Raw genomic sequence first — 21971 nt, 5'->3', positions numbered from 1 at the left:
AAAAGACCTATTTGAAGATAAGAAGTAGTGTTTTAAAAGCTGGATATAAGAACAAGTTGATTGATATGTCCACATTTTGAATGTACTGTTGATTTTTCAAATATAGACACAGTTACTCAGGGAAAATACTGGAATATTTAGGGCAAGATGCAGAATGATAGTCTGCACTAAATTATGTATTGATGATTCTTAAGACTCGTATATACTGTAAGTATGGCATCATGTTCCTTAGGGGAAGAAAAAATGCTTCTTTGCTTTAGTTCAGACTTTAAATTTCTGTCAGAACCATAGAAAAAGTATTTCAATGCATCTGCAGTTAGTCACGATTTCTGTGATATGCAAAGAGTCGTGTTGATTTAGGCCTTAAGCCCATGTGTACTAAAATAAATATACGTTATGAACTGGTTTTCACACTTACAAATGGGCCCAGTAAACAGTTACTAAATTAAAATATGTGGTGACCGATTATTTTCACTGTTAAATAGGGATGGGTGGATCCACATTTTTTAAGTTCCGATCCAATTCCGATACTCAACTGCCGATACCAATACAGATTCCGATACGAGCTCATTTTACTTTAATATTTTAATACATCCTCCTGAGACCCCACCCATTCATTTATGCCCATTGTAATGGACATTTTGTTTTTGCATCTATCTTTTCACTGATGTAAGGAAACGTATTTATTCCTGTTGTACACTAAAGAGGACATGCTGTGAAATTAAAAATAAAAATAAATTTGAAAAAATCTAAATTGAAAGATGTCTTATTTCCTCCAAAGCAAATAACCTAAAATTGAATTTTTTCCTTGGGTCTCAGGAGGATATATAATATATAGTTATACTCTCTATATGCTCTCTATATATAGTAATATTTTACGAGTAAATACAAATGAAAAAAACGTATGCCAAAAATGTTTAATTAGGCTACTAGAAACATACATAATGCACTGTTCCCCCCCGTTTGTACATCTTGTTTTAAGCGAATCCTTAAAATGCCCCACAATTGTTCTCCCACTGGCAACATCGTAACTTGCACTTCGTTGCGACAGCAGCCCCTCAAGCTGTAGCGGTTGCGCTGAACAGCCCAAGCAAGTGACTCCCCAAACCATCCATCGCTGTTTTTCATATTATTCTCCATGTCTCGCACGATTGCGCGTGATTTCTTTAGTGGGATTTTCCACTAAAGGCTACTCCCACCTCTCAAAACTTTGTTTTCACAAAGACTGTAAATCGCTACTAGTTGCTGTTAAAATCGTAAAACACTCCCATCGCTTCTTATCTTATTATCTTTGTTACCCACAAAAAAACTTGAGTGGCAGCGATAGCATTCAGCTTGAATGCCGCAAAAAACACGTTTAAAACGGGAAAGAGCTGTCGTGCGACTGATTGTACAAATAGATTTAACACAAAATAGGAGCTGTCTTTTAGGGATGCCAGAAACAAAATGAGTAAGTATCGGACGTGAATCGGTCACGTATGGCCGATACCCGATCCGTCAAATAGGTCTGGGTCGGCTAATACCAATCTGATATGTGCATCTCTGCTGATAACATTGACTGTAGTGGGGTGTAATATTCTCTACAGCATTTCTCAGCCAAGCTTGTGAAAACACGGAGCTCACCTTTGAAGTGCACTGAGTCCTCATTTCACCCACGACTTGTAAGCGGAGTGCCTGTATATTTAGATGTTGTCAAGACCACAGATGTCTTTGTTTCAAACCGTGACCAGATGGTAACAGGGGAATTTAATCGTCCTTTTGTGCGCTTCTAACCTAATGTTTATTCAGCTGCCTCCGCAGTAATAATTATGATTTAACAATCTATCCATCCACTTCCTGCAACCACACATCATAGGATCACTGCAGCCTGAAGCGTATGCCTTGGGCAGGATGCCAGTCTGTCACAAGGTGTGTGATCGGTATTCACACACGATGCTTTGCCTATGGCACACGGGAGGGGCGCAGGGTGGCCACTGGAAAGCAACACTCGGGGAGAACACACAGACTCCAGACAGAGCTGGGAGCCAGACTCGAACCCAAGTCCCATGAGGTATGAAGCTGCAATAAGCAAGTAATAAATTATCATCCAGAATGCTTACACTTATGTAACAGGAGTGTAATTTCGAGATTTTTTTTTGTTTAATTCAAATGGATTTACTTTGATCTTGTTCACACAAAGTTCAGTTCCAAAAGAACCCTGAGAAACCATTTCCTGTCCAAGGTATCTTCAGAGGTACCTGATAAGTCATTAACCAGGGAAACGTTAACAGATGGACTGAATTATGTAATAATATATACATAAATATTTGCCCCCCCTCTCTCTTGGATTAATTGATGTCATGGTCAAGGGGGTGCTGGAGACAGCATAGGGCACAAGGCTGGCACACACTGTCATCCATCATCGTGCCTCTCTGGGCATTTCTGAGATGCCCGATCGCTTGTAGTAAGTACATGTCTGGTTTGGCACCCGGCATGTGACGAGAAGCACACACAATCTCTACACAAAAAAGATAGTTGTGAAAATTGTTAACTGATAATTATTCTTGTTTGCAGAGAAGGGATGTGAATGTGTCTGGAGGATACAAGCTTTTCCTAGAAAAGTATTTTTATCTGAATCTCCAGTGAATATCCCTTTAATAGCAGCTAGTTACCCTTGATTTCCATCGCTAATGCTAAACATAGGAGTATCATATTTCAGATACCCAGCGGTCGCTGTGTGCGGATTGTCACGTTTCCGCTCACCTGTAGTGGGTCTGCGTGCAGCAGTATGGCATCGAGTGCCATTCCATTCGGACTGAGCGGCTCTCCTGCGGGGGCTGTTAGCGCCGGCCGCGTGGGCTTCCTGCCCGGCCACAGAGATAATAAGACAGGCTCGCTTTCCGCCAGACACTTGGTCAATATTGTTCTCCGTGCTCGGAGTGAGACGCCCGCTTGTGCGATGGATGCATGGCCTGAATTCGTCTGAGCTGCCCCCCCCCCCCCCCCCCAAGGGTACCCCGCAGTAACAGGCAGCAGTGCGGCAGGTGAGGGGATTTCTGATGGAACTCACAGCATCCGGCAGAAGAAACGAAAGGGTTTTTTTAAGGGACACTTCAGGAAATGTCGTCCCCCACCCCTGTAACCCTGGAAATCGCTGCTTTACTGATACGTATGACCACAACGATCTATTAAAGAATTATGTAATCGACAGTATTAGTTAGGAGAATGGCATAATGAAACAAATAGAATAAATAGAAAAATAGTTCACTCTCCAAACTACAGAAGATCTTTCTTGAAAGATTCAGAATAAGACGCGTATTTTTGTTTGTGTGTGACTATGGCTTTTATTTAATCTCATTTTTGGACAGCAGCTGGAGTAGCGGTCAAAAAACTGGAGTGACCATGCTGTTTCCCGGATGGGAATTAGTGTTGCATTCTTAATAAACCACGATTCTTCCTTTAAATATTGAGCCGTGTGACTTAGTAAAGGTGAGGGTGTTGATTCCTATATAAACAAACCTAAATTAGAAAAAATATTCTGTACTGCAGGTTTGCAAGCCATGTCTTTCAGCCGCGTGGGGCTCCGGCCTCGTGCTGAAGGTAATAAGATGGAGCCTTTTGTTCATCGGGTGCTTGGTCAATATTGTTCTCTGTGGTGAAACTGAGCTGCCTGCTTGTGTGATAGATGTGTGACCTGAATTTGTCTGGGACCAGCCTCTGGGGCCACAGCGAAGGACACGAGCTTCAGCAGCAGGTGGGGAATTTCCTATGACACGTCTGTGCTTAGGAAACCGATGAAGAGCCAAAAAAAAATGACTATGAATAATAGACGGCTTGCATATAGCTGCTGCGCAATAGAGGGGTTTTTACAACGTCTCATATTTTTAAAAACACCTTTTTCTCCAGGCAGGTTCGAATCGATGGAGGAAAATGCTGCCTGGTTTGTTTTGCGATTAATTATATGTCATTAAGCATCTCTTTTGTTAGATGAAATCTTAACGTTTTAATTCGTGTCTGTTTAATTAATCTTGTCGCTTTTAATAACCAGTCCAATCGGTTTTACAAGGGGGCAAAGCGGCTTTGAATTGCCAATAATTACGGACAGAGGTTGCTTTACAGCTTCTGGTGTCAGCAAAAACCCAGAATTTCATTACCTCCCAATTACATAAATATGAACTGTGTATAAATATCTGTGATGTAAATAAATTTTATTGGGGCCTTTGGCATAATTGCTACTAAGTAAATTAATACAAGCAATAAAACAAAAGCTTAAATGACACGAGAGGAAAACAAAAAAAAACAGGCAAGTAAAACTGGATGACACTGAATAGATTACAGGTGCTGTGGTCCTTTGTTTTATGTACAATATTTAATAATGTAATATCACTATAATATGGTCAGCTCCATTTACTAGCAATTACTCATATTTAAAGCGATAATTGCAAGCTTATGTTTATGTAGAGTCATCTGCATGTGTGTGTTTAGACTGTAGGGGCAATGTTTTTGCTAACTTGTAAACTTTGGCTGCTTTAAAGATATTAGCACAGAAAGTTGAGTTGGTGGTTTGCAGTATGTGCCGAAAATTGCATTGAAAGAGTCAATAGGGATGGGTCACAAATCTAGCTATGTGCACTTGCATAGCGGGGGGTGTGTGTGTGTGTGGATAATGTTTATATCACATTGAGGGACCAAATGTTCCCCACAAAGAAATAAAAACCTGTTATTTTGACGTTGTGGGGACCATTTTTCAGTTCCAAAAATTGTCATGTTGGGATTAGAGCTTTCCCCATTGAAATGAATGGAGAGTCCCCACAAAGATATAGTTACAAACCTGTGTGTGTGTGTGTGTGTGTGTGACTGGGCAAAATAGCAGTGCTGGTGTTCGAAGTTGGCAAATGGATTGGTGGCTGTTTCAAGCTGGTTTGGGCCACATCCAGCATCTAAGCCTGATCCGGTCCTGACCTTGTTCTCTGCTCCCATACCCGTCGGCTGCTTTGGCACTCCATTCATCTGCCTGTGTGCACTTGTGTGTGTCTCCCAATTTTCCTTCTGCTTGATAACGACGGAGGGAGCACAGGTGAGCGCCGAGGGCGGGTGTAGGGGTTCGAGAAGCAGCCGCAGCTGATGGGCTAATAAGCAAGAATAGAGGAGAAGAGTGAAGCAGAAATGAGCAGCCGCAAGGGGCCACGCTGAAGAACGAAACAAGCAGATGGCAATAACATAACACGGCGAGGAGGCGAGCGTAGATCTGCGAGCGCAGAGCGCCTAGAGAAGTCAGCCCTGACGCTCTTAAGAAGAAAGACACCCAGGGAGGAAATCTTACAGAAATTGCTTTAAAAAATGGTCAATACTTGAGTTGGACTGCATAGCAGAATGGGAGTAAGCTATGGCAGTTTGACTGATTAGCTGGGGGAAGAGGGGCCATCGACAGACTCTGAGGTCAGTTCGAGAATGAAGAATCATAATTAGCCATATAGATTTCTATACCAACAAAAGCGGTGAGTAAATAGGCATGTGGAGAAGGTTTTCCTGACTGGAATGTTTATGTCAGCAGGGATCACATGATCGTGCCTGGTGTTCTCCGCACCTGCTGTTCATAACGCCACTCTGTCTGGGACATATCCGGGGCATTTCTAGGGTTTTTAGGGTGGGTTTTATAGGAGGGGTCATAAAGTATACAGAGGCTCCAGCCTTATTATTAGCCAATGATATGTTTTGAATGGATGAATGACAGGGGAGGGGCACTCCTGGGGCCAATCAGCTTTCAGCTGGGGCCAGTGCCCCATGGCCCCCACCCCTGTATACACTCGTATGATTGTATACCTTCATTGTTGAGTTGCGATATAAAATGGTGTACCAAATGTAACCAAATAGCAACGAAAATGAAAAGCACTGGAACCTTAATATCTGCTGATGTTCCCAACTAGAAGGGTACCTGGCTAATGAAATGACTGGGGTTAAAATGTGAGCTGGACTTTGTGTGTGAACTGATCTGTGGGACTTTCTTTTATGGCTCCTGGTGCTCTAACGTCATTGCTGCTAAGAAGACTTCTAGTACAATTCTCTGGCTTCTTCAGAAACCTAGCCAAAATCCTAGCTTACACTCCTTTCAGTCAGTGGGGCATCTTCACATGGTTATCAACTGAGTACCATCACAAGACACGCACCTTTTCCAGCTGTGGGTTGGGGGGAGGAGTTGCAAAAGGCAGTCAGAATAAATATTGTCCCAGCTATTGAAGCTGCCCCTATTAATGCCTTCCCCTAATTTACCTAATGCCATCAAGTCAGCAGAGTCAAACGCTGTAATTAAATTTAATTCCCTGCATTGGGACGCTGTGACCCGAATGTGCGGCCGTAGTAGGAGGGAATTCTCACACGCCGTGGTCAATGCCAGCGCGCATACTAATATTGCCCCCCCAGGAGCAAACTCGGTAAACCCAACCAAACAGTGCCAGCCATATTCCAGCAGATCCGGAGAGATGGCCATCGGAACGTCACGGAACTCCACGAGCGGCATCCGTCTGAAAGCCGAAAGGCGTCACGGCAGCCGACTACGAATGATGATGCGAGAACATTTGTTGAGTGTTCATCTACATTTCTGACTCGTTTAATGAAAGAAGACTTTTCAGCAGCTGCCTGAACGCCTGATTGACGGCAAATTTCTTGCCTTTGTTATGCGTGATTCCATTAATTTGACACTGAGAGCTTTTGTTTTATCGCAGTAATTAACCACGGTCGGCACCATATTCACTTTCTTTCATAAGACATATTCAACATTCTCATGCTGCCTGATACCAAAGCCATTTAATATCTAAAGCTTAATTTTTTATTTGCTTCAAGTCACGATCTCTGCCAACTGTAAAGAAAAAATTATGCAAATACAGAGATGTTTGAGAAGCATGTGAATGGGCGTATCCATTGCTGGCCAGACGTTCATTGTAATGTTGTTTTGTTCTGCTTGTATGCCCTCCACAGATACCCCATCTGGGGGCAGCTATTCTGTCCTTATCAGCTTAGACCCCTGCAGTCTTTGCAAATCACCAGTAAGGCTGCGAGAGCCACTTTCGCCACAAGGGAACCTTCCAGAACAATGGAAAACTCTACCTATCCTGCTTATTGTCTTCCCTACTTTTTCAGTTGATCCCTTTTTTTTTTTTTTTTTACTAAACATTGACAGGGAGGCACAGCCATCTTGGTCTTGGTCTGCCTACCCATCTTTATTGTTAACATACTCATGCCAATTTGCACATCTTCATTCCCATAATGCATTGCCTACAAATTACTTATGGTTCACTTATATGTATATTGCACTGTCTTGTCCTGTATATGTGCTTTTTATTTGTGTTTTCATGCGTGCTTTTGTTCATTGGTGCTACACTCAGTTTAGCCAATCCCATCTTCAGCAGTGTCAATAAAAACATCCGTCCCTTGCGCTGTCTCTCCTGTTGTGCCCTTGTGCACCCAACCCCTCTCTCTGCAACTGTGGCACAAGAATTTCACTGTGTTCTTCACCAAAATCTACATTCAACGACACATGAACAATCAACCTGAACACAGATCAGCCATATTAGTCTTAAATTCACTTTGAGAAATGACAACTTAATTGTGGTAGGCATAATTTACTTTATGGCACAATGATGGTCATGCCAGTGATAGAATCACTGTCGCCAGGGAAGGTCTAGTTACATACATGCACAGAGACCATTGTCTAGTATTGTGTAAACTTGACGACCCTGATTTTCATCATAATGGAAAATGAAATTAAACTGAGTGCTGCATAAATCTATCTTGACTAGGACTCAGAGCAGAGGGTTAAAGAGACAGATTTCACAAATATAGTCCAAAACAGCACCAAAACTGGGCCACCCATCCACAATGTCAGGTCTCCTAAAGGCAGAACGTACAGGTAACCCATGGACTGCTGCCTGCATGGGCAGCTCCAGTTCCACTGGCACAAAGGGCAGCGCAGAACACTGAAAATGCAGCAACAGGAACCAGGACCCAAAAAACAGGAAGGTCACATGACATCCCACTTTTCCGATGAAAATTTTTTGTATTTATATTTTTGTATTGAGTTTTGTACACAACATAATACAGAGTGAAATCAAATTGAAAATTTAATTTCAATTTTAAAAAACAGAATGAATGGCCTGAAATGAAAGTTGCAGTTTATATTGTTGACTGAGGAAAAAGGGCCTCACTCACTCAGCAGATACAGCTAACAGGTTTAGGCAAGACTTTGGTGATGGAAGAACATTTCCTGCATCTGCACCTCTCTCTCGGCGTGTGAGTGGGTTGAGCCTCCTCTGTTGGTCAGATACTCCACAGTGACTGTTCCTCACCTCCCCCAGCAAGAATCTTTCCTAGTGTCTGCAGAAAAATACTTACATTCATTCTTACTACTACCTGATTTCCCACCATCTGAAGGTATGGGCAGGGTACTGTTTAGCCAGCGCTGATGCACTTTCACTGTGGATTTGCTCAGAATCATTAGGGTCACAGAGGTAGGCCAACCAGAACTGGTGAAGATCTGTCATGTCCACTGGGATGTACACCAAGGTTTGTAATTTTATCTTTGTGGGGACTCTCCATTCATTTCTAAGGGGAAAACTCTAATCCCAACATGACGACCTTAACCCCTACCCAGCCCTAACCGTAACCATAAGTAACCAAACTAAATACGAGACTTTCGGCATTTTTAGTTTTTTGATTGCAGTCACAGATCTTTGTGGGGACCTGAAAAATAATCCCCACAATGTCAAAATATAAGGTTTTTATTACATTGTGGGGGACATTTGGTCCCCCACAAGGTAATATAAACCTAATCCACACACACAAACATATAAGAATACATCCTGAAGATACAAATGTGGCTGCATTGAACACCATGTGATAAAATACCATTGCCCCTGTCATTCGTACCTAGATTCAGATAGATAGCTCTGGTCTGTACTGTCACTTATATGCACAAACAGTAATAATATGTTAGCAGCTATCAGTAAAACTTTGTCCGACTCTGGCGAGCAAAACACAGAGGAAGAAGAGCTCTACACCTCCCACTAACCAACTACACCTATTCACCCGCTCATCTGCACCACTCGCTCCTGCAATCCAGCTGTGATGAACAGCTCTTTCACCTCCACGTTGAGAGTGAAGCTGGCCCACACTGGGTTCAGCAGGTCCTGATATAACCTATAAGTGACAGCGGCCGGCTTCTTGGCACTCAGTGATGGAGATGAGCACTTTACACTTGGCTACTGTGGAGGATCTAGACTGTAATCCCCAGATAACTGGCCATCGTGGCTCTGATATCATAGGATTATACAGTCAGCTCTCTGAGGTTCTGTGTTGCCTTATCATGCACCTTCTCTCCAGTCACCTTTTCTAAGATTGAGGTAGATGTTGTACGTAAGGGCTTGCTGTCACTGGACAGCTGTGTGTGAGATATCCTGTCAATCTTACCGAGGGTTGGTGCTTCACCACCAGCATCATCCTCTGAGTGAGTCTCTCTTGTTTCTTCCTTATCCTGCCGTACAAGTACAACCTCTGATGGGTTTGCTCACAGCTGAAAAACAGCATGTAACACTAGTATTAAAGCCTTACTAAATGTAAAAGAATGATCCTCAAGTTTCGTTCTCTTGATCATATGATTGCTATTAGTAGGTATCAGGTTTATTCCAGTATTTAGGGTTTTGATCAGTCAATGCAGTCTTGATAGAGTTAACCTGTCAAAGTGAAAAAAGCAAGGGCATTATCTTTGGTTAAAGCTGCGGTTTACTTTGTTGATGGTGAGGAAATGGCCTTGCTCACTCAGCAGCTACAGCAAACACGTTTGGACAGGGTTCAGGATACTGGAGAACATTTCCTGCTAAGATGGGAACGCCATCTGCACCTCTCTCGGGGTGCGTGTGGGTCGACGTCCCTCCGTGGGAGGAACAGAGAGTGTCTCAACCTGACCTGCAAGAGGAAACTGCTGTTAGAATTCCAACTTTCTCTCTCTCACACATCCTTAGCCTTTTAAACTGCCTGTGTGTCATATTCCACTACAGCAAACTGGAGGATCACAACCCAACATGTAATATATACTCACCCAGAGCGCTGTGGGTCATATCCCAGGGGGGCGGGGCAACCGGTGATTTCTTCCATCCCTGACAAAGACACATTATGACTATTTACCTGCTGATTGATACTTGTTCAATTAGATAACTATGTGTTTGCTGCTGAGTAATCACAGGTGATTCATCAATGTAATCAAATGTGTAGTGCTGACTATGGAAGTCTGGTTACGTCAAAGAGCCTGATATATCTTACTTGAAAAATTAATTCTTGGGCTGTTAATGGCTTTTAAGTGTCTTAGTCTTTAGCTTGATCTTTAGGATCCTTCGCAAGGAACCAAATGTTCTGCTCTTGAGTCCATTCCCACTATTGGATGGGATTATGGGAGGTTTGGTTTTGATGGGGCTACTGGCATTGGCTAAATAATAAATCATCTCAACACTGACCTGTGCCCAAGCAGCAGGAAACCCTGTCTGAAGCAGACGTTCTCCTCCTGCCAGGTGAAGGAACCGCTCCACATATTTGGCATTGATTACATCGCTAGTTATGTGTACCGAGTGTGGGCACCAAGGGCGGACGAATTTTTCTGGGGGCCCTAGGCTAACATGGGTAGGGGGGCCCCTAAGTGAGCTGTCTTTTGGAGCTAAAAGAGAAATTAGAGGGAATTAAAAACGATGGAACATCAATAATATGCTAATCAAAGCGCAGGGTGCCAGCGGTAAAACTTACTGATCAGGGCGGGGGGTGGAGAGTGATGTCAGTAAAATTAGCCATTCAGTGGGAGGGGGTATTATGCCAATATATTATTATAGATTATAATAATTTAACCAAAATTGTTAAATAAATGGTTTGGAGTGGACATTAGATCTATGTGTTTTGTCGTTAAAAAAAAAGTGCCGATCAGCCGGGGGCAGCCTAGAGTGCGGGGTCCGGGGTTGTTGGCCCCCCCCCCAAATTCCCTCCCAGTGGGGAACCCTTTACTTTCGCACTGGATGTTGACTGTGCTGCCAGAGCCGCCTTGGTATTGTGGCCGATCTGCTTGTTGATTTCAGCCTGTGCGTAGGTAACCTCAGACATCGGTGGTATTTCACAGAGCATAGCAGTGTAGGAGGCGGGGGGGGGGGGGGGGGGGGGCTTGAGAGCACGTCCCCCCGGTTCACTCTCTCCACCGACGGCTCCTCCTCGCCGCTTTCTGCGGGGCCTGGCAGTCTGCTGGGCATGTCAGTATATCCCCTTAATCTGACCACCACAGCATGCGGCATTTCCACCACAGCCGGATCCAGTTCCACATTGTTGCCCCTGCTGCTTGGTGTGGAACGGCCAGGCAAACACAGTGATGACTGGCTCTCCAAAGGGGCTGGTTTCCTGTCCCTTTCAGACATCACAGCCAGTGACCTGCAATTAAAAGAAATTAATGCTCATTATTTCTTACCATAATATAAAGTGTTGCGACGTATGTCTTATGCATGTACTTATATTTTTTTGATAAACATTCAACACGTCAACAAACAACAAAGAGGCAACTCTGTTTTGTACTTTCTCAGTAGTGGTACTGCCAGAATGCTCCTCTACTCCCCAGGTAGGGAACTGGGAGGGAGGAAAAATGTGCATCGACTGTCAGTCCCCGAGTGTAAATTCTTCTTTGTCCACTGGTACAATAACAGCAAGAGTATTCAGTCTCTCAGTCTTAAAAAACTCTTTTGATCTTTTCAAAACATGAAAGGGTTTAATGCATATTCTGTATGCCATAAAGAGTATTCTGCATGCCATAACTTCTGTACTTATGTTCACATCCACCGTGGAACAGCTGAAATATCATTCCCGGGAAGAAATAGTCTTTAGTTACTCATGCTTAGAATCATATTTTCACATATGATTTCACATTTGGGGTGGCACAGTGGTGCAGTGGGTAGCACTGTTACCTCACACCTCTGGGATCAGGGTTCGAGTCTCTGCTTTGGCTCTGTGTGTGTGGAGTTTGCATGCTCTCCCTGTGTCATTGTGGGGTTTCTTCTGGGTACTTAAGTTTCCCCACCACAGTCCAAAAAAGGTTAGTTGGAGTTACCAAATTGCTCATAGGTGTGCATGTGTGAATGACTGGTGTGTGAGTGTGTGTGTGCCCTATGATGGGCTGGCACCCCATCTTGGGTTGTTTCCTGCCTTGTGCCCTATGATGGGCTGGCACCCCATCTTGGGTTGTTCCCTGCCTTGTGCCCTATGATGGGCTGGCACCCCATCTTGGGTTGTTTCCTGCATTGTGCCCTATGATGGGCTGGCACCCCATCTTGGGTTGTTCCCTGCCTTGTGCCCTATGATGGGTTGGCGCCCCGTCCTGGGTTGTTCCCTGTCTTGTGCCCTATGATGGGCTGGCACCCCATCTTGGGTTGTTTCCTGCATTGTGCCCTATGATGGGCTGGCACCCCATCTTGGGTTGTTCCCTGCCTTGTGCCCTATGATGGGCTGGCGCCCCGTCCTGGGTTGTTCCCTGCCTTGTGCCCTATGATGGGCTGGCGCCCCGTCCTGGGTTGTTCCCTGCCTTGTGCCCTATGATGGGCTGGTGCCCCGTCCTGGGTTGTTCTCTGCCTTGTGCCCTATGATGGGCTGGCGCCCCGTCCTGGGTTGTTCCCTGCCTTGTGCCCTATGATGGGCTGGCGCCCCGTCCTGGGTTGTTCCCTGCCTTGTGCCCTATGATGGGTTGGCGCCCCGTTCTGGGTTGTTCCCTGCCTTGTGCCCTATGATGGGCTGGCGCCCCATCCTGGGTTGTTCCCTGCCTTGTGCCCTATGATGGGCTGGCGCCCCGTCCTGGGTTGTTCCCTGCCTTGTGCCCTATGATGGGTTGGCGCCCCGTCCTGGGTTGTTCTCTGCCTTGTGCCCTATGATGGGTTGGCGCCCCATCCTGGGTCCTGGGTTGTTCCCTGCCTTGTGCCCTATGATGGGTTGGCGCCCCGTCCTGGGTTGTTCCCTGCCTTGTGCCCTATGATGGGCTGGCGTCCCGTCCTGGGTTGTTCCCTGCCTTGTGCCCTATGATGGGTTGGTGCCCCATCCTGGGTTGTTCCCTGCCTTGTGCCCTATGATGGGTTGGCGCCCCATCCTGGGTTGTTCCCTGCCTTGTGCCCTATGATGGGCTGGCGTCCCGTCCTGGGTTGTTCCCTGCCTTGTGCCCTGTGATGGGTTGGCACCCCATCCTGGGTTGTTCCCTGCCTTGTGCCCTGTGATGGGTTGGCACCCCATCCTGGGTTGTTCCCTGCCTTGTGCCCTGTGATGGGTTGGTGCCCCATCCTGGGTTGTTCCCTGCCTTGTGCCCATAGGCTCTGGATGGATTTCACATTAATACAACAGAGCTTAATTTCAAAGGCTCATTCTTTCAACCACATTACATATTTTAAGTGATTATTAGTGATTTAGTGATTATTACTTACTCATCATTAGTTACTGTGGAACTGCTCTGACACTCCAGATCACCTGTATTCATGTCCATGTTTATTCTTTCTGCAAGATTCTCTTGTCTGTAGCAGATTCAACACCAGAAATTTCCTCTGCTCTTTCTGAACGATGGAGGAGAATTAATTAGTTTTATCTCATCAGTCTCCCTTTATTACATTAACTTTTTCATACTGTTTCATAATTTCATGCTTCTTTCTCTCAGAGAGAATAAAACCATGATCATATGAAAGCAAATAAAACCATATAGGTCAAACCATTTGTGGCTGCCCCACTTCTCATTATAATAATCTAGTTATAAACAGTCACATAAAGGCGGTCATATGCAATTTTCAGAAGCAAACAAAGGGATGCTTGGGTATGCTGACGAATAATTACTGCAGTATTTATAGGAGTATAAATAGTAAATGGATACAGCATGAAGTCATAAGTACTACAGTCAGCTACTACGTATTTTTTACATATAATACGTACACTCATTTGTTACATTATACTATGTCTTATGTGAACTGATATACATACATTAACACAACAATCAACAATCATGAAAAATGAAAATCTGGGATACATTTTGGGATAAATGTTTGCAGAAGGAAAATTGGTGAAAACTAGTACCAGCGAAAGTTTCACTAGTTTCAGCACAAGGCAGTACAATCGCTTTGCCTAATGCCGATTTTATCTGGAGTTCTTCCAGCATTGTAGAAGAACTCTTTGAAATTCATATCATAAATGGAAGTTATTATGAGTATTTACACGGGCGAATTTTTCGCAAAATCACAGATTTTTACAGCAAGGAAATAAAACAGCTAATTGCTAAAAGCAAGTTCTTAACATAGAAGTTAAAAACATTCATTGATTTCAAAAAGAGTGGGGAAAAATGTTGTTGAAAATGTTGTCATAATGATCGACATTTAACATCCCATGTAATATGATGCAATTTGAGACATTTGAGTGAATGTGCTTTGAGAGCTTAAGGTCGACATAAAACTTACCTCCGGAGTTCAAGATGGCGACCTTTGACCTGTCAGCAGTCTCAGAGGCATTTTGACCATATATGTTACGGTACTTTTACTCTGAGAATGTGTTACCTGCAGTATCCTCTCTTCACATTCCCACACCAGCAGTTCAGCCTCTTTCCCCAAGCCGCCAGGCCGCTAAACACCCGGTGACCGGCATCCATCCCCCGACTGCATACCCATTTGCACATTACTGTTCATATACCACATTTCTGCACTTTGTCAGCATACTGGTATCAATTTGCACATCCTTATCCTCGTACTGCATTGGCTATTTAATGCTTATTTATTGTTCACCAATACTTATATTGTACTACCTTCCTCTCCCATGATGCACTGCTTTTTGTCCCCTCATGCACCTGTCCCCTAAGCTGCAACTGTGGCACACAAACACATGTGACAATGAAACTTGACACCTGGTACTGCTGATGATTGCATCAGTCACGGCCAGACCCAAAGCCTCCAGCCTCGGCCTGCCATCAGAAGCGTGACCGCCCAATGGCGGTGAGCACCCTGCCGCTTTGGTCATGCTGATGAGGTCCCGTCGACCTTTAATGACCCCCGTCAGCCTGCCGCTCAGAGGTAGCCCTGTCTGGGCCGAGGGACCCGTGGCGGCAGTGGGGCCGGTGAGGTCCGTGTGACCTTTACGGCCGCCTCAGCCAGAAGCCGCGTGAACTTTGATCAGAGGGCCATTGTTCCCAGTTGGCTTTTAGCAGCCCTGATTAACCATGGAGAAGAAGAGGGCCTGACATTCTCTGTCCGTGTGATGCAACAGATCAGCACACTACACAGAAATCGATATTGATGAGGGATCGTTAATGCAAGGACCACTTTTAATTAATCTTTTATTCTCGTTTTAATAAATTAGGACCCAACAAGAAACTGGAATGATTTTGCTTTATGCAGATACTTTAATTGCATGTCCTTTCAAGGATTTATTTAAGGCGTTGCTTTGTCTGTTACAGTGTCTTTAAGCTGCTTCCCATGACAATCAGCTTATTGTTCAAAAATGTTCAGTGATACGTTGCTTTGTTAGTGTGAAAAATGCCCAGTGACAGAACACTGATCCTGGGTAGCTAATATAAAAACTGCCCAGTGGCAGATTGCTGATCCTGGGTCGCTAATATAAAAACTGTCCAGTGGCAGAATGCCGATCCTGGGTCGCTAATATAAAAACTGCCCAGTGGCAGAATGCTGATCCTGTGTCGTTAATATAAAAACTGCCCAGAATGCTGATCCTGGGGCGCCAATGCAAAAACTTCCTAGGGCAGAATGCTGAACCTGGGTCGCTAATATAAATGTTTCCCAGTGACATATTGCTAATCCTGGTTAGCAGCGGCAGAATCCTGATCGTTAATGTGCACAGCTCCTTCTGAGGCATTCGCAATGGTCTCATCCGGTTGAGTTTGTTTGCAAAAGACCATTTACACCAGGAAGATAATGCACACCACAGGTGCGTTGCTAAGTATGAGGTATATTTTTTAAAAGCCAGTGGGGAGGGGAAACGAGCATGTAAGATCCAGTTGGTGTTGAAGCAGAGCTTGGATTTAAGATAGACACCCCCCAGCCCCCATGCTTGGGGTCACAGATCTTCCACTCCAGCACATGTATCCGTTGTCCTTCCGGGTCTTCCTCACCATTTCAGGTCCTTTCAGCTGTGAACGCCGAGAGCATCACAAGGTTGAGATCCTCTCGACTACATGGAATGCATCGTAATCATTCCCATAAAAAAAGAAAAAGGAGCTGGCCTTGCTGTCTATATACTGAGCCTTGCTTAACGTTAGAAAGCCTTAGAAATGCGGGCAGGCCTTTCTCTTGGCATCGCTAATTACTTTTCCACGATAAAAATCATTTTTACTGGGGAACTCAAGTGAAATAATCCACGAGACGGTTATCAGGGCTGATAAAGATTTCTTAAATGGGCCCTATTCAAACACTAGTTATTCCTAATAGTTCCTTCTGTGCCCACAGGCTAAACTGTTGTGTTGGCTCTGGACACCATTAGATTATATTGAGGGGGAAAATGGCAAGATGGTTAGTGAGTGCGTCTCTGGATAGATCTCCCTGTGTCCTCATCACAGGAGTTGCCCATGAGAGATGTGGGGCAAGGGCTTTACACAATTTTAAATTGAGAAATGTAATAATTATGTGCTAGCTCTGTTTCTCTCACTCCCCCCCCCCCCCCCTGCAGGTGGAGGTAAATAATGAGAGACATTAAGGGGTTTTTTTCCACATTAAAGCAGGCATTCATTATGTCTTGGCCTGACATGCCCCGTTGTGTACATGGTGTGCTGACAAAGCTCTCCTCCCCCCTCCCCCCTCCTGTCTAATCCCCTGCCCACAGGCCAGACTGACGTGTGTCCCCCCCCCCCCCCCCCACCATCCACCTCCTCCCGGCACCTGGCTGCATCGAGGAGGATCAGCCGTCTCCCGGTAACCTGCCCCCACCCCCCCTGCCCCCACGTAGAGCTTCACAAGCAGGTTGCATCTGATATCCTTAAGTTTGCCTTAAAAGCAGAACTGTGCTACTAATATCTGTGTCAGATTTTCAAGTCAGCATTGTATTCAAATAAAAAGACGACTTCTGCAATATAAACATAATTCTAAAACAGCGAATGGTTCACATATTTATTTTTTACTATAAAAAGACTACTCAATCAAGCCAGCATAATACCTCATAGATCATCAAATTTTCTATATAGCTATAGCGAGATAAGTATGCATGAACGTGCATGACTAGCGCAGTCCATGAGAGCTAACATATACAGCACATTTGCTGCTGGAATCGGAGGGCAAGTTGAGCTTCTTCTCATAGACGTATGAGCGCCCGTGTGTTTCAGTCAGGATCACTTGACAGCTTAGAGACAGAATGATCTCCCTCCTGCTCTATCATTTACTGACTGTCTACAGTACAGTTACCTCTCCTTGAGATGTCGGTTCTCTTTGCCGGATCATACAGGTATTAATCTGACATAAGTACATGATTATTATCCCGTTTCCACCAATGCTGTGCTGCTGCTGGACTTTTTCCCGATTCGGAACTGGTTCCACGTGTCTCCACCACAAGAAAAATAACCCTGGAGCCAGAAAAAAACAGCTCCAGCATGATACCATGGTAAAGTTTGTCTAAGAACTTGGAACCATAAGGTCAGCGGAAGTAGGACTGGCTACAGCATACAAATAAACAAAAAATAATAATAATCACAGTAATTGTCACATTAACATCAGTAAAAGTATTTGCCAGAGCATCGCATGAAGGTTTCCTGCGGCTAATTCGAATTATGTTACATCACCGTCAAATCAATGGTGAAAAAAAAAAATGAAAAAGGTTATATGACTGTCATTTTGAGAGCATTCACTGTGAATTATTAATGCTGCTTGATGTTATTATTAAAATCAAACTTCCATCCGTAACTTGTAGTGTCTTTAAAAGTAAAAAAAAAAAAACATAGATAAAGGTAAAGCATTTTCTTACCCCATGTCTCCAATGACAGTTCACCCCCCTTTTTGTTTGATTGTGAAGTTGAAATATACAAACAATTCGGCCTGATATAAGAGAAACAATATTCTGCATAAAAGGGCACAATGTGGAAGAACAAGAGGACACTTCATCTCAGTACTGTACTCTCACTTCCGCCTATGTAACGTTACTGTTCCGTTTTTTTTTTTAAACCTGTGGAAATGCGGGCAGGTTCTCAAAAGGCACCAATTGAGAGTCAGCCCAGCTCCACACTGGTGTCATCATTGAAAGTCACATATGTGGTATTTGTCATTCATATACATGTTTCATTGGTGCAAATTGCTCTTTGTTGCCCATTTACTGTATCTGCTGGGACATACTGTGGTGTGACATGCATTTTTCAGCACAAAAGCAATATTTGAACATAATTTTTTTTTGTCTATAATATTGCTTCTGCTCCCCACAGCTGGTAAACGATTCAATTGTACTTTGAGGTTGATTAACAGGAGTACTTGAAGGTCTGGGCTGAAATGCATGCTGTTGCTTTCTGGTATTAATGTTGGACAATGTTATTTCTTTCCAGGGCAGGCAGGCATGGTAAATTTCCCCCTTGAAGCACATTATAGTCCATAATGCAGCAACCGAGTCCTCCATCTCAGGACCATTGAGGGTATTTGAGATTCATACAGCTGCCTTGGGGATGTGGTTGAACTCAGCAGATCACGGTCATCTTGGAGGGCGTTGGGTGTCAGTTTCAGAACCGTGTGAGGCCGGTGCTTTATTATTTGGCTCGAGATTAAAATAAATTTTAATTTTACAGTGGGGGACAGAAGGAGAACATAAATCACCTCGATAGTTTATCGCCAAGTATGTCAGCGGGCATTAATGGCTGATGGTGAGCAAGGCAGACGTGACCAGCGCTGATAAATGTCTGCTATTGTTTCCCAGGACATGGCTAATTTGGGACTTCTATGTAAAGTACAAGATGCCGATACAAAGGTCTTTAGTCATCTGGCTGGGCTAATTTCTTCTTGATTTCTACTGAAGGGGGAAGCTTTTTTTTCTCTCCTCATTGAACTTTGACAGCAATTATCTAAATTCGGTAGCAAGACATGTACGCTGTCATGTGAAATAATGCAGCTCGCTGTCGGTTTTATTCCATCTTCTGGTCTTTCCATGTGTGATCGCTTGCTTTTGTCTGATTTTGACATGGTTGACACCGATCTCTATAGACCTGACCAGGTGACCACATCAGGGAGACAGAGACTCGAGTGAAGTAAGTAATAATGTGTAAAGAAAAAAAAAAAACTTCCTCACAATTTAGCTAAAACTATAGCAATTAATATTATGCCATTGTACTTGTTCTGAGTGCAACAGGCTGTGAACATGTTTTTATAGGTGTCTCTCCTGAAGAAGTTCTGGCAGTTGTGGTGAAGAACTTCCTCTTAGAGAGGGACATTTAGTCTGGTCAAGATTTTTTTTCACACCACATGCTCCATATTTTTTTTTTTCCTAATCACTTCTGGCCATCTGTGGACTCCGATGAAGGTGACAGAGGTTTAGATTTCTCACCGCAGAAGAGTGAGCTGGATTTTTCATCTGTGGAGAGGATGTGATATTCCTGGTGGTCAGTCGACCATTAGAGGGAGCTCCAGCCCCTGCAAGAACCCAGGTGAGCCAATGCATACAGTACATGTTGATGGAGAGATGGTGAAGGAGGGTATGTGGTTTTCCACGGATTACAGAGGACAGAGGTTGCGAAGGTTTATAACACAGGGGGGGCAAACAGGCCTTGCTATAGCTGACATAGCCTCAAACGTATGCATGAAGCGCTGCTCCTTGGCCCGTGTTGCAGCGTGGCAGCACAGCCTGCGCCCCACCCTCGCCGTGTGTCCGCATGGTGTGCCAACCCGCCGATCAGAGAGATTACCGGCACCGTACAGGGCATGCAGGCAGAGTCAGCCCACATCTCTGCCGATGGCCAGTGCGGATTGGGAGCACCGTGTCTGTGTTCTAGGATGACTGCCAGGAACACTTGAAATGTCCCTGCTCATCGCAAGTAGATTGAAATGCGCTACTTACTACTCACTGCAGCCACTTCCTAGAAACCGTGAACCCTTGTACAGTGCTTGCCATCATGCCAACATGCTTGAAAATTTGCATCACATTAATATTTTCTAACTTTTACTTTATAAATTACTACTGATGTTGGCTACAGGCATGTTGATGAATGGTACCTTTACCTACATCCAGAGAACAAATCCTGTCTCTTCACCTCCTTTGGGTTATGCTAAAGCAGGTCAATCAAGCCTTAACATCCTCTGTGAACCCAATGGCCTTTATTATATTACTTTGTTCAGGTATTACATTATATGCAGCGTGTGACATTAAAGGCCTGTTGGGCCTAATGGCTGTCTGACAGAAGAACATTTGCTGAAGTGAATTTCTGCTAACTCTTCTAGCTGACAGGAGTACTGGGGGAGTACTGTGGGAGTACTTCTCCCCAAAGATTAGCAATATACTATGACCTCCACCCATAGAGGAACAACCTGCCTGTGAGATAGCCACTCCCAGAGGACACGCCCCCTGCTGTGGGAAAGCCACTCCCAGAGGACACGCCCCCTGCTATGGGATAGCCACTCCCAGAGGACACGCCCCCTGCTATGAGATAACTTCTCCCAGAGGACACGCCCCCTGCTATGGGATAGCCACTCCCAGAGGACACGCCCCCTGCTATGAGATAACTTCTCCCAGAGGACACGCCCCCTGCTGTGGGAAAGCCACTCTCAGAGGACACGCCCCCTGCTATGAGATAACTTCTCCCAGAGGACACGCCCCCTGTTGTGGGATAGGCACTCCCAGAGGACACGCCCCCTGCTATGCGATACCCACTCCAAGAATACATGCCCCCCACTGCTATGACACACCCACTCCCAGAGGGCATGCTCCCCTGCTATGGAATAGCCACTCCCAGAGGACACGCTCCCCTGCTATGGAATAGCCACTGGTATAGGATCACCAGCCCTATGGTCCCACTATCTCTAAAGGATAAGCCCGGGGTTCCCAGCTCCCGGTCTGGTGCTAGTATCCAACTGGGTTGCTGCAAAACACTGGGGGTTTGGGGGAGGGGAAGGCAAATTTCCAAAAATAAACTTTATATTTTCAAGTTGCATTTTTATTTTGAATGAACCCTGGTGTTTTTATCACATTAATAAATTAAATTAATGGAAATGGCTAAACTTAGTAAATCTACCCCTCCCAGTCGACTGCCAGCACTTCATTCCCACCCCCGTTTGAGTTTAACCAGTCTGTGAAACCTTTGCACAGTGCATGCCGGTCCGTGGTCATCGAAAGGTTGGGAACACCTAGGATAAGCTAGCCATGGGGCCTTTACTAATATGGGGCTGGCAATGAGAAAGCTTGTGGACTTCGGTCAGCGGTGGATTCGGAATGGTGGTTTCCATGGAGACGGCAGTCAGGGCCTGAGAGCATGTAAGTGTCACTTTGAGACATCCGTTCAGTCTAAGCTGAGGCCAGGGGGCAGACATGTCATCGTTATCAGTCACTTTCAATATGATAATCTCATTCCGGGCTTTTTTTAAGCATTCAGAAAAAAAATACCTTTTTTGTTGATTGGTTTATAAGCACATTTTGAGGGTTTATTGGAGAGTAAATAGTTTAATCTGAGTGTAAAAGTTTTAGATACAATGAAAAGATTGCTAGGGCAGACCTTCACACTGACAACAATAGGGTATCTTCGCAGTGTGTGCTTGAGAGGTTAAAAACACCCAAGGATGACAGAAACATAATATAAATCAGTTTAAGGCTTAAGCAACTGTCAGAAAGATCCCAGAAAGAACTGTGTTTCCTGTAATTTGCTCTAAGAGTGAGATATCTCTCATTGTTCCTTGATAATTGGAATAGTGCCATTTCTATGCAGAACAAATTAAATGTCAATCCAGCCCATGATATAAAAACATTTAATTTCATCGCCAGGATAGAAATCAAGTATATCGCCT

The 21971-nt window shown here is 44.5% G+C and overlaps 1 long non-coding RNA gene across 1 annotated transcript; it reads left to right on the top strand.

The window, feature by feature from the left end:
* The first annotated feature begins 16860 nt into the window (after nt 1-16860).
* LOC111851365 (uncharacterized) lies at nt 16861-20597 on the top strand. Its single transcript, XR_002839999.2, has 3 exons — nt 16861-16925; nt 19185-19228; nt 19501-20597. It is a non-coding gene; the product is annotated as an uncharacterized lncRNA (long non-coding RNA).
* The last annotated feature ends 1374 nt before the right edge of the window (nt 20598-21971 follow it).

This window comes from Paramormyrops kingsleyae, chromosome 17 (assembly GCF_048594095.1).
Source record: "Paramormyrops kingsleyae isolate MSU_618 chromosome 17, PKINGS_0.4, whole genome shotgun sequence".
NCBI classification, from domain to species: Eukaryota; Metazoa; Chordata; class Actinopteri; order Osteoglossiformes; family Mormyridae; genus Paramormyrops; species Paramormyrops kingsleyae.
Note: the sequence above shows the minus strand (reverse complement) of the source record. Positions and strands in the feature narration are given on the sequence as shown.